Source organism: Mustela lutreola, chromosome 5 (genome assembly GCF_030435805.1).
Source record: "Mustela lutreola isolate mMusLut2 chromosome 5, mMusLut2.pri, whole genome shotgun sequence".
NCBI lineage: Eukaryota > Metazoa > Chordata > Mammalia > Carnivora > Mustelidae > Mustela > Mustela lutreola.
In genome coordinates this window covers 46,278,310-46,290,405 of record NC_081294.1, presented here as the reverse complement: position 1 = coordinate 46,290,405, position 12,096 = coordinate 46,278,310, and the positions used below count along the sequence as shown (strand labels likewise).

Genomic DNA, 12,096 nt, shown 5'->3' with positions numbered 1-12,096 from the left:
ATAGGTACGATTAATATCCCCGTTGTGCAAATGAGGAAATAAAGCCTTGGGGTTCCAAGGGGGAAAATATGCATAGGCTGCCACGTGGCTGCCACGGGCAGTGATTTCTGTCCATTTTTCTTTGCCCCACTATCTTAAAAAGCAGGCCCCTGGATAGGTACTTGAAACATCCCTGGCAAAGTGAATACCAACTTTTTAATCCACTCCCGTCACTAAAAAGCAGTGCACCTGCCAGACATTAAAATTTACAGGCACACACTTCCAGAGCTAGTGAGTTCTAAAGAATCCCACTCTCTGAGTTTATGGAGCTCTTCTTACACCTTCCCCCACGAGCACCTCCTTTCCCACCTGCAGCATTTGAAGATGGGCGAAGATGGGCCTGAAATGGAGAAGACATGCTGTCTCTCTGCTCTCGCCTGCTAATTCTCAATTTCAAGATGTTCCATTACACCTGATTTATAGCCTGACAGGGCTCATTCTAACCCACAACCTTGAGCTTGTAAAATGCACTAGGGAAAATTTACTAACGACCATGTTCATCTTACTGCAAGGTAAGGGATTTTTTTTTTTTTTAAGGGAAAAAGCCTCAAGAAGCAGGGATATTTCAAACCGCCAATTATGAATAACAATTGTTTGATAGCCGAGTGCAGTAGATCTTCCAGCTCATTCAGTTTTCATCTAATTAAATCTTTCATTTCCATGGGCAGCATGCCGCGCATGCTTGTGTTTGCTTTTGTTGGCAGGATATAATCAATAAGAGAAATGTGGATGCATTTCAGCATTTATTAGCAGCTCAATTGGAAGTTGTTTTATTTTAATAACATCCTTGCCTTCATTCTGTTCAGGGTAAATCGACAGCTTTGATGAATAATAGACGACAGAAAACTGGCTTATGTTATCCCATTAAGAGTAAAGAAATCAGAGAATGAAAGGAAGCTGAGTGAGAAATTGAAAAACACTTTAAGCTGCATTTTCTTTGTTACAAAACAAAAGAAAAACAAACAAAAATGCCTTCCACTCACTCCAAAAGATCATTAAACCTATTAGCTAGTTATACCTCCCAAGAACATGGTGATAAATCCCCTTTCTGAAGCTTTCCACCACTTTTATTTGCAGCTCATAGTTAGTTGTTCTTGGTTAATTTCCCTTGGGGCTGCAACAAGGACTTGAAAGGGGAAAACCAGTACAAAATGTCATTTGTTCACCGGAAGTGAATCCAAATGCCCAAATGCTCCCATCCTCACATTGAGATGCGTACTGGCAGAGAGAGGACAACTTAACAACAAACATGGAAACTCCACAGTGATGAGGTGTTCACAAGAGCCCACTGCACAGCATGATCAACAGAATTCAAAGTCATCTGTGAGCCAGAAGACCGCTCTTTGGAAATCCTACCTGGTATGGCCAACCATTCACTTGACAACACCATGTGAATACTTCTCATCTAAAAATATGAGCATTTTTCCACAATGAGATACCACTTCACACCCATTAGGATAGCAATTATCAAAAAAATAAATAAATAAACAAATGAACAAGTGTTGGCGAGGATGTGGAGAAACTGGAACTCTTGCACACTGTGGGTGAGAATGTAAAATGGTACAGTCACTGCAGAAAACAGTTGGGTGGTTTCTCAGAGTATTAAATATAAAACTACCTTATGATCCACCAACTCCACTTCTGGGTATGAGATCCCAAGATGTGAAAACAGGGACTGGAACAGATATTTGTACACTCATGTTTATAGCAGCAATGTTCACAATAGCCAAAAGGTACAAGCAATTCAAATACCCATGAAGGGATGAATGAATAAATAAAATGTGGTATATACATAAAACAGAATTATTCAGCCTTAGAGAAAAAGTTAAAACACATGTTATAGCATGGATGAACCTTGAAGACAGTCACAGAGTGAAATAAGCCAGTCCCAAAAGGACAAATATTGTATGATTATCTGAGGTTCCTAGAGCAGTCGAATTCATAGACGGAGAGGAATGGTGGCAGCCAAGAGTTGCGGGGAGGGGAGCATGGAGTTTGTGTGCAATGGACACAGTCTCTGGTGGGGAAGATGAAAAAGTTCAGGAGACAGACGATGGTGACGGTGATGGATGGCACAATAGGAATGAATGCCACAGAAGTATACATTTAAAAATGCTTGGAATGGTGAATTTTGTTTCATATATTTTGCTACAATAAATATAAACAATATTTTAACCCTCAGATAAAGTTGTCCTTGGATAGTTACCACCTGAGCATACAGCACACCCATTCATTCAGTTGCTCAAGCCAGAGAAGCGAGAACCGACCCTGGTACCTCTCCACATCCTGGCCACCCCCAGCAGAGTCTACGGCCTAAATGAAAGCTCCATCAGTCTAATTGCTGCCATGTCCTGCCACCTCCCTGAGTGACTGTCCTCTCTTACTTGGATTCTCTAATGACCTCCTACCTGGTCTCCGGGATCAGCCCAGGCTCTCCCCCCTCCAGGCCACTCTCCACCAGCAAGGAGGCTGAGCTTTTACGGACAGAAACCAGGTGCTGTCGCTGCTCACCTCCAAAGCTTCCTCTGCCACTGAGAACCAAGTCGGGGCTCCTCCCCAAGCCTACCAAAGCCCTGAAGCCAGGGGACCCCACTCCCAGGGGTCTCCTTGTATCACCGTCTCCCTCACTCAGTACTTCTGGGCTTCTCTGTACACAACACACCTCCACTAGCTCCTCAAACTCAGGAGGGTCCATCGTCACACAGTGCTTGGCCCATGGCACCCCTTTGCCAGGAATGTTCTTCCCTCTGTTGTTTGGTCAAACACTCCTGGGACCTCAGGCCTCATTACAAGTGGCATTCGCTCAAGGGTCCTTTGCAGACTCCTCATTGCAAAGAGCCCTCTGGTCTCCTCTCACGCACTTTCACTTTCTTCTTTGTCCCCAGGGCCCCTTTTACACTTCTGAATGTGTATCATGCTTTCCCCTGGGGACAGTGAGATCCCTGAGGACGGCACCCATGTGTGTCTTGATCCATATTCCCAGCCACTCAGTACGATATCTGGCACACAGTAGGTGCTTATTTGTCAGGTGAATGAATAAGTAAAGGAATGCAGGTTCTTTCAGGTCACACCAACAATGGGAAGCAGAAAGCCTGCCTCTGACCCAGACAGCCTCCACCTTTGACTTTCCTGGAGAGCTGGGCAGGCCTGGGCACCTGATCTGAAGCCCACCTCGCCTGACGCCAACACACATACTCACTTGCAACCACTTAGTGATGAACAGATGCACCCAAAGGCCCTCTGGCGAAAGGATCTGGCTTTTCCCCGAGAAGGGAACAAGAGTAATGCTTGTCATGTGTCGAAGACGAGGTAGCTGCTTGAGTTGTTTCTCACAATGACATAAATTCGTTGACAAGTGCCACAAAGCTGTTCTTGTTCCTTGGTTTTCCACAGCATGCTGCCTGCTGTATTAGTGAACAAATGCCTTGAAACAACATGACATCGGCGATGTAGATGGAACGTGAAATTGGGTCGGCCGTTGTCAAGCCCCCCCAGGGCAGTCCCGAACCCTTTCCTCAGGGTGGCAGTGAGAAAGTCTCAGTTCCCTTGAGGGCTTTCTCCCTTTGGCAAGCCGTCTTCCCCTAGGTAACACTCCACCAAACAGTAGCTTGGGTAATGACCAATGCTACAGTGATTATTATTGTTATCATGGACTCTATTTTATTCTCATTTAATTAGTAATTATTTTAGATTACATGGCTGAAGAGCTGCTACAATGAGTGTTTCCTGGCGGTCAAGGGCTAATTCTCCATCAAGGCAGAAATATGGGCTATTTTGAGTTCAGCCATTGGAAGCTGTAGTGATGAACAGCTCTCGGTGCCATATGGCGCGGTCTAAACCCAGTGTCTCTCCACAACAATAGTTTCACTTCTATTACCATTAAGGAGAAATATGTAAAAAAACTGTTTTCCCTCCAAACAGAGCTCCCTTGCTGGCCAGCCCTGGAGTATCTGGGAGAAGGAAACCCAGCAATCCTGCCACACTTATCAGGGCTAGCCCCTCTTGGGGGATCCCCTGGGGTGGGGGGCAGGTTTCCAGCTAATGTTTAATTGACTATAAAACATACACGTCTTCTGTTAGAGTCAACGCCCAACGAATCAGGGAACCAACGTGCCGTGACATTTGAAAGCCACGTAGCTATATGGTGGGTGCACACAAAGCGGGCTAGCTTGCCCTGTTTTTGCATTTCAAACATTTAGCCCTATTTCCATAAGTAAATATGCTGTCTTCAAATCACTGAATCCAGGATAAAAATAAGATGAGCCCGGAACCATCTTTTTGTGTCATGAAGTACGGAAGTGCCCAAACAGTGACAAAGAAATGTCAAGAGGACACAAGAACCAATGTGAAGCAGCTTCCACTACCTGAGTCTGAGAAGTTGTGAGCATCTAAATAAATAATGATTGTAACAGATTAGAACCCCTTGGATAGAATAGTACCCATAAACCCAGACTGATAGAAATTGAAGCATAAATAAATGAGAAGAGAAAGCTCTTCTTTATAGCAGAAAGTTATGTATTTAAATGCAGAAGTGAAGACGGTATTAGAAAATCACCACTTGGAAACCATCGTAGTAATCATCTGTTGATCAAGAGACATCAATGGGTGCCAAACCCCAGGGGAGGACAGGCTTATGCCTAAAGAGATATTTACATAGTTTCAAAGTATCTCCTCATCAGTTACTTATGAATCACAAAAGGACTTTATAGTGAGACACCTGGCCAGCCCCAGCATCATGAGTGATCGAAGTAAAAACCACCAGCAACCAAAGAGACGTCGTATGCCACCCCACGGGGCGTGATACAACAAAACACAATATCTGTTACCTTCCAGCCCTCGCCATCACCTGAGTCTAACTAAACTGAGGGAGAGTCTACAAGATGACTGGACTACGGTCTTCAACCCTGTCCATGTCATGAGACAGAATTACCAGATGATCCAGCAATTTCATTTCTGAGTAAATACTCAGAAGTGCAAGCAGGGGGAGCCTGGGTGGCCCAATCGGTTAAGCATCGGCCTTTGGTTCAGGTCTGATCTCCAGGTCCTGGGATCGAGCCCTGTGTCAGGCTCCCTGCTCAGTGGGGAACTTGCTTCTCCCACTGTCTGCTGCTCCCCCTGCTTGTGCCCTCTGTCTCTCTCTCTCTCTCTGACAAATAAATAAATTAAATCTTTTTAAAAAAATTAGACAAAGTGCAAGCAGGAACTCAAACAGGTATTTGTACGCCTGTGTTCACAGCAGCAATAGCCACAAAAGCCAATCAGTGGAAGCAATCCAAGCGCCCACTACTGGGTGAGGGGATAAACAAAATGTGATAGATACACACAACGGGATAGTGCTCAGCCTTAAAAAGGAAATAAATTCTGACACCTGCTAGAGCATGGATGAACTTTGAATTAATTGAACTTAATTAAATAAGCTGATCGTCAAAAAAGACAAATACTGTATGATTCCACTTGCATGAGCTACCTAGAATGGCTCAATTCATAGAGAGTAGAAGGATTGTTTCCAGAGGCTGGAGGTTGGAGAACTGAGGACTTCACGTTTAATGGGAGCGGAGTTTCAGGTCGGGGAAGATGGAAAGTTGTGGAAATGGAAGGTGTTGGTTTCACAACAATGTAAACACAGCTAATGCTGCAGAACCAGACACTTAAAAATGGTTAACTGGTAAGTTTTGGGGCGCCGAGGCGGCTCAGTGGGTTAAAGCCTCTGCCTTCAGCTTAGGTCATGATCCCAGGGTTCTGGGATGGAGCCCCGCATCAGGCTCTCTGCTCAGCAGGGAGCCTGCCTCCCCCACTCTCTCTGCCTGCTGCTCTGCCTACTTGTGATCCCTATCTGATAAATAAAAAAATCTTTAAAAAAAAGTGGTAAGTTTCATATCATATCTATTTTACCAGAATTAAAGAAAAAAAAAAAGAATTCAAGCCTTGGAGTCAAAGCTTTTTGAGGGTGATGGGTAAGTTGGTGGCACTGATAGTAATATTGGTTTCGCAGGTGTATACTTATCTCCAAACACATCAAGTTGTATACACTAAATAGCTACAGCTTTTTTGTATGTCAATCATAGCTCAGTAAAGCAGTTTTTTTAAAATGTGGGTTCAAATTCTGACACTGCCACTTACTATGTGACTGTAGGCCAAGTACTTAACTGTCTTTGAACCTCAGGTTTCTCCTTTATAAAATAGAGACAGGATAGGATGAGCATGAAGCTAATACTTTTAGCACAGTGCCTGGTACACAGCCGGCATTTGATAATATTAGTAAGTCTATAAGTATACAGAAACGCAAAATAATATGCCATCCGTGTTTAAGAGAACTAAAGCTAGTTTGGTGTGGTTGGAGAATGTGGTGACATGGGGGAGATGCTAGAATGAAAAGTGGTCTTTTGTACCAACATGAAGAGTTTGAACTTTGCTCTGAGGCCTATGAGGGGTCACTGGAGGGTTGTAAACAGTTCCGGAGAACATTAGAGAAAGAGATAGAGAAGGAAGGGGGTAAAGATTAAGCTCAGTTTTAAGGACATGGACATCTGATCATTTCACTCAGCCTGTGGGTTTTCTCTTCCCAGTTAACACCAGTAATTAACACCAGTGGCTTAAGGGAAAAGAAACCATGTTACATTTAGCACTCTCACTTTGCCCCCACCACCTTATCAGAACAGGGAACTCAGATACAAAGGAACTAGCCATGTTAAAAAGTCAATTTAGGCTAAAGTATGGACTCCAAAAAGCCTGCTCTCTCCTTATCTCCCCCATTAATCACTGGGTGGAGGGCACGGGGGCTTCCCACTGTGTTCTCCATCTGTTCTCTGCCCCGTGCCAAGCTTTCTTTAAACCCCGAACATCTGTGAGGAGCAGGACTGGGTCAGAAGACCGTTTTGCTCAGGTTACAACCTGCACATGGATGGCCCGTGTCACACAGCTCCTCTCGTTTCCACATTCTAATAGGCTCATTTCCACCACTATCGCTGAACGCCATTCTAAACAGTTGCTCTCCGCTGATTTTTCTCTCCATCCATAAAGTTTAAGCTTTTATGTGAAAACTCAAAGTAATGAAAGTAGCCAAAAGCCCGCAATTCTCCCAGGTGAGCTGTATTGTTGACCTGGTTCTGCCCGGCCCTTTAAATGAGATTTATTTTGGATTTAACGGTTTGTTTGTTTTTTTTTCTAATTACCTAGGTAATATATATTCCACCCTGAAAATATCAAAAGTATAGAAAAACATAAAAAGTACAAATAAAAGTTGCCTATAATCTTACCAGCCCAATGTAAAATCTTAAAATCTTGATATATATCCTTCTAATTTTTTTTCTAGTTTTCTTTCTATGCATATATTACTTATTCTTTGTTAAGCTGGGCTTGTGTATACACTGAAAAGTCTACGTTTAAAATAATAGCTCTTACCGGGCAGGACGAGGGACAACTGTAAGCTTCCTCCAAAGTTTCCCCAGAACTAACTTGGCTGAGGGGCTCTGGCAGCAGCCACATACGGAGGCTGTGCTGATGAGCCAGGGCCTGGACCCTTGGCATCCCTGAGAGCTGCCTGTCTTGGTTATATGGCTCTGGATTAGGATTCTCCCTGGAACACCCCACCATTAGTTTGCGTGCAATGTTCAGGAACCTAAAATGCCTATCCATGAGAGCGTTCGTAGGTTACGGTGAATGCCGAATCTGGTAGACAAATCACAAGAATCTGTTGCAGAGAGGTACCTGGGTGACTGAGTTGGTAGGGCATAGGCCTTCAGCTCAGGTAATGATCTCAGGGTCTTGGGGCTCCCTGCTCAGTGGGGAGTCTGCACCTCCCTCTCCCTCTGCCCCTCCCTTCGGCTTGTGCTCACAAAGATTAAAAAAAAAAGTCTCTTGCAGAAGAAGAATCCAGTGATGATAACAATAATGTTGAAGCGATTGCTGAATTTTGATTTGTGCCTGGTGATAAATGAGCATTGGAGGCAACATTCAGGCTTTGCATCCAGCTCCTGAGGATTAAGATGACCATGAAGAGTGTGATACGGAGGCACCTGAACGGGGGCAGGGAGACATCCCTACATTTTACACTGATGAAGAAGGACTATCCATTTACCATCAGAAGGCCAAGCCACGCTGCAGAGATGAGAAGGAATGTTTTCCCAAGCTGTGAGCAGCCAGTATAACATGGCTGGAGTCCGGACAGGAGAGTCAGTAACAGGTTATGAAGACGGGATGGCAGTAGATCCTAACAGTTGCTGGCCAGTGTGGGGCTGCAGATGGGGATCACTGAGAATGATGTATGATGCTGTGGGATTTTACTCACAAACGTAGGAAAGAACTTGGTGCCTCTACCATGGAGTGGATGTTGTTGAAAGTCTGTTTCCTTCTCCAAAACTTACCTGAACCCTTTCATTTTTGAGGCAGACTCTATTGAGATGAAAAGTTGTCACGAGCAAAAAAAAAAAAAAAAAAAAACTATGACCTTTATTAGTAAAGGCAAATTAACTTAGCCAAGAGGGCATCTGAGTTTATCATCGACCCCAAACTTTCTGGGTATAGGTCCCTTCTCGGGGGGTCTACAGTTCCTGCCTTCACTCTACGGATCTTCTGTCACCCAGCAGGCTCACGTGCAGACAATGAGCAGGTGCTTGAAGGGGTAGGTAGACTGGATGGGAAGGAGGGAGGCTGAGTCTAAGATATACACCCCTTTAGAATCTCAGGATCCCCCAACCCGTTAAAAAGAAAGACAAGAGATCTCAGAGAAATCCTGGCCTCTTCTCATTCTCCACAGGGGGAAGGGTCTTTTTACTAATTTGGGACCCAGATAAATTCACTTGGGCATCTTTAGGGAGCCTCTTGGGAAACATCCTGGCCACATATACTACCACAAACACAAGTGCTTCTGACCAGTTTTGCCTCCTTTCACCATGTCTCGCCCATCTGTTTTGTTAGAAACCTCTTAGGTTATAGCCTTCAATGTTTAACCTCTAAGGTTAGTTTCCATACCCACAAGTGACACGGGGATGAAGACCTCAGAGTACTTCAGATGATCCCTGTTTGGTCTTTGAAATGGTTTAGCAAATAAATCTAGGTTTTCTATAAAAATAAATTAATAAAATAATAGCTTTTATTACATTCCAGAAACTATTCTTGGCACTTCATACATTTTATGTGATTAATAGTATATAGTGAACATATTCTTATGTCATTCAAAATTATTCAAAGACACCACCCTGTGCAGTATCAGCCATGGTATCCAAGATACGAGCTGCTGCCTGCACCAGCTGTGGGACAGGATGGGGTGAGATCTCCTGGAGGAGGTGCCTTTTCTACGTCACACGGAGGTGCCATTTCGGCTAGAAAGAGCCAAAAAAAGTAACACAATCTAGCCAGTTCCCCATCACTGGAATGTCTCAGGTCACTTCCAATTATCACTATTATAAATATCTTTGAGCATAACTGTAAATCAAAGAATACGGAATTTCTGAGGCTCTTGATGCTGAACTGTTCTTCTACCAAACGCTACAGAGTGCTCTCTTTTCTCTAACCTCTCAGTACTAGGTGTTTCTGTTCTCTCTAATCCTAGACAACTGAATGTGTGATGAGTACACAATTTTAGTGTGCAACTATTAGATTACTAGAGAGAATGAACATTTTTAAAGGCTTATTAAAAATATATATTCCTTTCCTTAAAAATGGCTTATCTGTATTCCTTGCCTATTCTGCTATTGGTTTTATTGATTTTAAGGACTCTTTGGATTTCAAGAATGTTAACCTGCTATCTGCCATGTATTTTAAAAATATTTTCCCCAATTGCATGTTGTCTTTTGATTTTGCTTTGATACTTCAAAATTTGTATGTCATTTTTAATGTGAGAGTAGTTGAATTTATTGATCTCTTCCTTTATGGCTTCTGCCTTTACTTTGATGTTTAAAAGGCTTCCACCATTCTAACTCAGATTGCACCATTTGTTCATTTTTTTATTAACCATCTCATATCTGTAACCTAGGTCCTCTTGAACTGGCCTTGGTTTATAAGATTCAGAGTCTGCTAACTTGTGCTAAGCTGTGTGACTGCTTTGGCTAGCGGAGCATCGGATTGGGAGTAGAGAATCATACTAGGTAATGGGAGAAATTAATCTTTAACAGACTTGGCCTCTCAGTGCCTAAATCCTCTGTGTGTAAAATGTAGAAAATTACATTTGGACCCCAATTTTACCTTTTTTTCTATGATAAAATGTGGTACATATACAGCAGGCTGCACAGTGATAACTGATCATAAGACAACCATCCATGTAACTATCTTCTGTATTATTGAGGTGGAGATAGAGACAGAGGGGAGGGGGAGGGGAGAGGGGAGGTGGGGAGGGAGAGACAAGAGATTCCCGCAGCCGGTCTGTTCTCAAGGACACGCTCCCCTTACCTCTGGGCAATCACTATCCTATGTATAATCACTGTGATAAGGTCTTCACTTCCTTGTTGTGTTTTACGTTTTTATTCCCTATGTATACATCACCTGTATTTCCTGTATATTAATGGTTTGATTTTTTTCAATCATGTCCATAATCTATTTAGAAGTTATCTTCTTTTAAGATGTGAGAAATCAGAAGTTATTCTTCTTCAGGTGGTTTGATGATGATTGAGGCATGGTGTATGCCACAACCCTTTCTTCCTTTGTCGTCACCACCAGGAGCAGGACATAGAGATGGAATATTCCCATCATCCCGCAAAACTCACTTGAGCCCTTTTGTAGTCAGTCCCGCACTCCCACACCCCGGCCCCTGGCAGCAACGCATCTGTTTGAGGTCCCTACAGTTTTGCCTCTTCCCAGTGACTGACCCCATATCAGCACACAGCAGGGAGTCTTGAGTCTGGCTTCCTTCACTTAGCAGGATGCTTCTCAGGTTCATCGGTATTGTTGCTTGTATCAACAATTCACCCTTCTTACTGATGAGCAGTATTCCGTTGTATGGAGGGCCATGATTTAGAGGTTCAGTCTTTTACCCCTAAGGACGATGCTGGCTACAGGGCTTTGGTAGATATCCTTTATCAGACAGAGGAAATTCTAGTTTGCGGAGAGTTTGTGAACATCACAAACGGATGTTCCATTTTATCAAGTGCCTTTCATGCACCTACCGTGCTCAGCATCTCTGTCTGTCTGCCCTGGCAGTGAGAGACACCACCCCGCCTAGAGACTGGAAGCTTCCAAGGAACATCTTCCTGCGAAGTGGGCAGGGCCTCGCGCCCCACCTCACTTTGAGTCTGTGAACCAGTGAGTTTGCTGCCCTTACTCCTGGTAGCTAAGTCTTTTGATCCTACAAGAGAAGGAGGCAAGGAAGTACACGGCATTCTGTGTCCCCAACAACCATGACTTGCCTCTCCCCTACCTGCACCTCCAAGAAGGGCTTGGAGGCGGCCAGTCCCTGGCCCCAGTATTACTGGCAAGCACCTGGTGGAAGTCTGTGGGAAGGTTCCCCGCTGAGTGAATTCCTTGGCTACCTCAGCTATTCTGGGTGTGCATATAACACACCAGTAGATTTGACAGGGTTACTGGTTACAGGTTTTGCTGCTTTCTGACCCCCACAGGGAGGGCTGTGCCTCCACCTCTTATGCTCCAGGGGAGTGTAGAGGCTGTGAAGCCCACCTCACCTCAGAGGGACTGGTGTCTCTTCTGGTCAGCTGACCCCTCCTCCCAGGCTCAACAGAAGTCGAGATTTTGTAGTTTATCTATCGTGTCCTCATTGTTAGGGCCGGAGCGATGTGCTTTAACAGCTTTCTACATCTGAAGCAGAAGCTAAAGAACATTTAAATCCCAGCTTATCCTGCACCAAATGTATATACTTGAGCCTCGTTGGGGGGCTATTTTTATTCTTACACAAGAACCATGCTACTTTGATAATAAATCTTTCTTTCTAGCATTGTAAGTCACCCTTCAATCTTCCAAAAATTCTTCAGCCTTTTTATTAATCTTCCCAGGTGACCTTAGAATTATATTGTCTAATTAAAAAAATACTTTTGACATTTTTATTAGAATTGAAATGGCAGAATTATTGAGTTATGCCATCCAAGAATGTGCTATGCCCTCCATTTATTT

The 12,096-nt window shown here is 43.8% G+C and overlaps 1 pseudogene; it reads left to right on the top strand.

Annotated features, from left to right (window-relative positions):
- The first annotated feature begins 532 nt into the window (after positions 1–532).
- LOC131831128 (methylosome subunit pICln-like) lies at positions 533–8,293 on the top strand (annotated as a pseudogene).
- Positions 8,294–12,096: the final 3,803 nt, after the last annotated feature.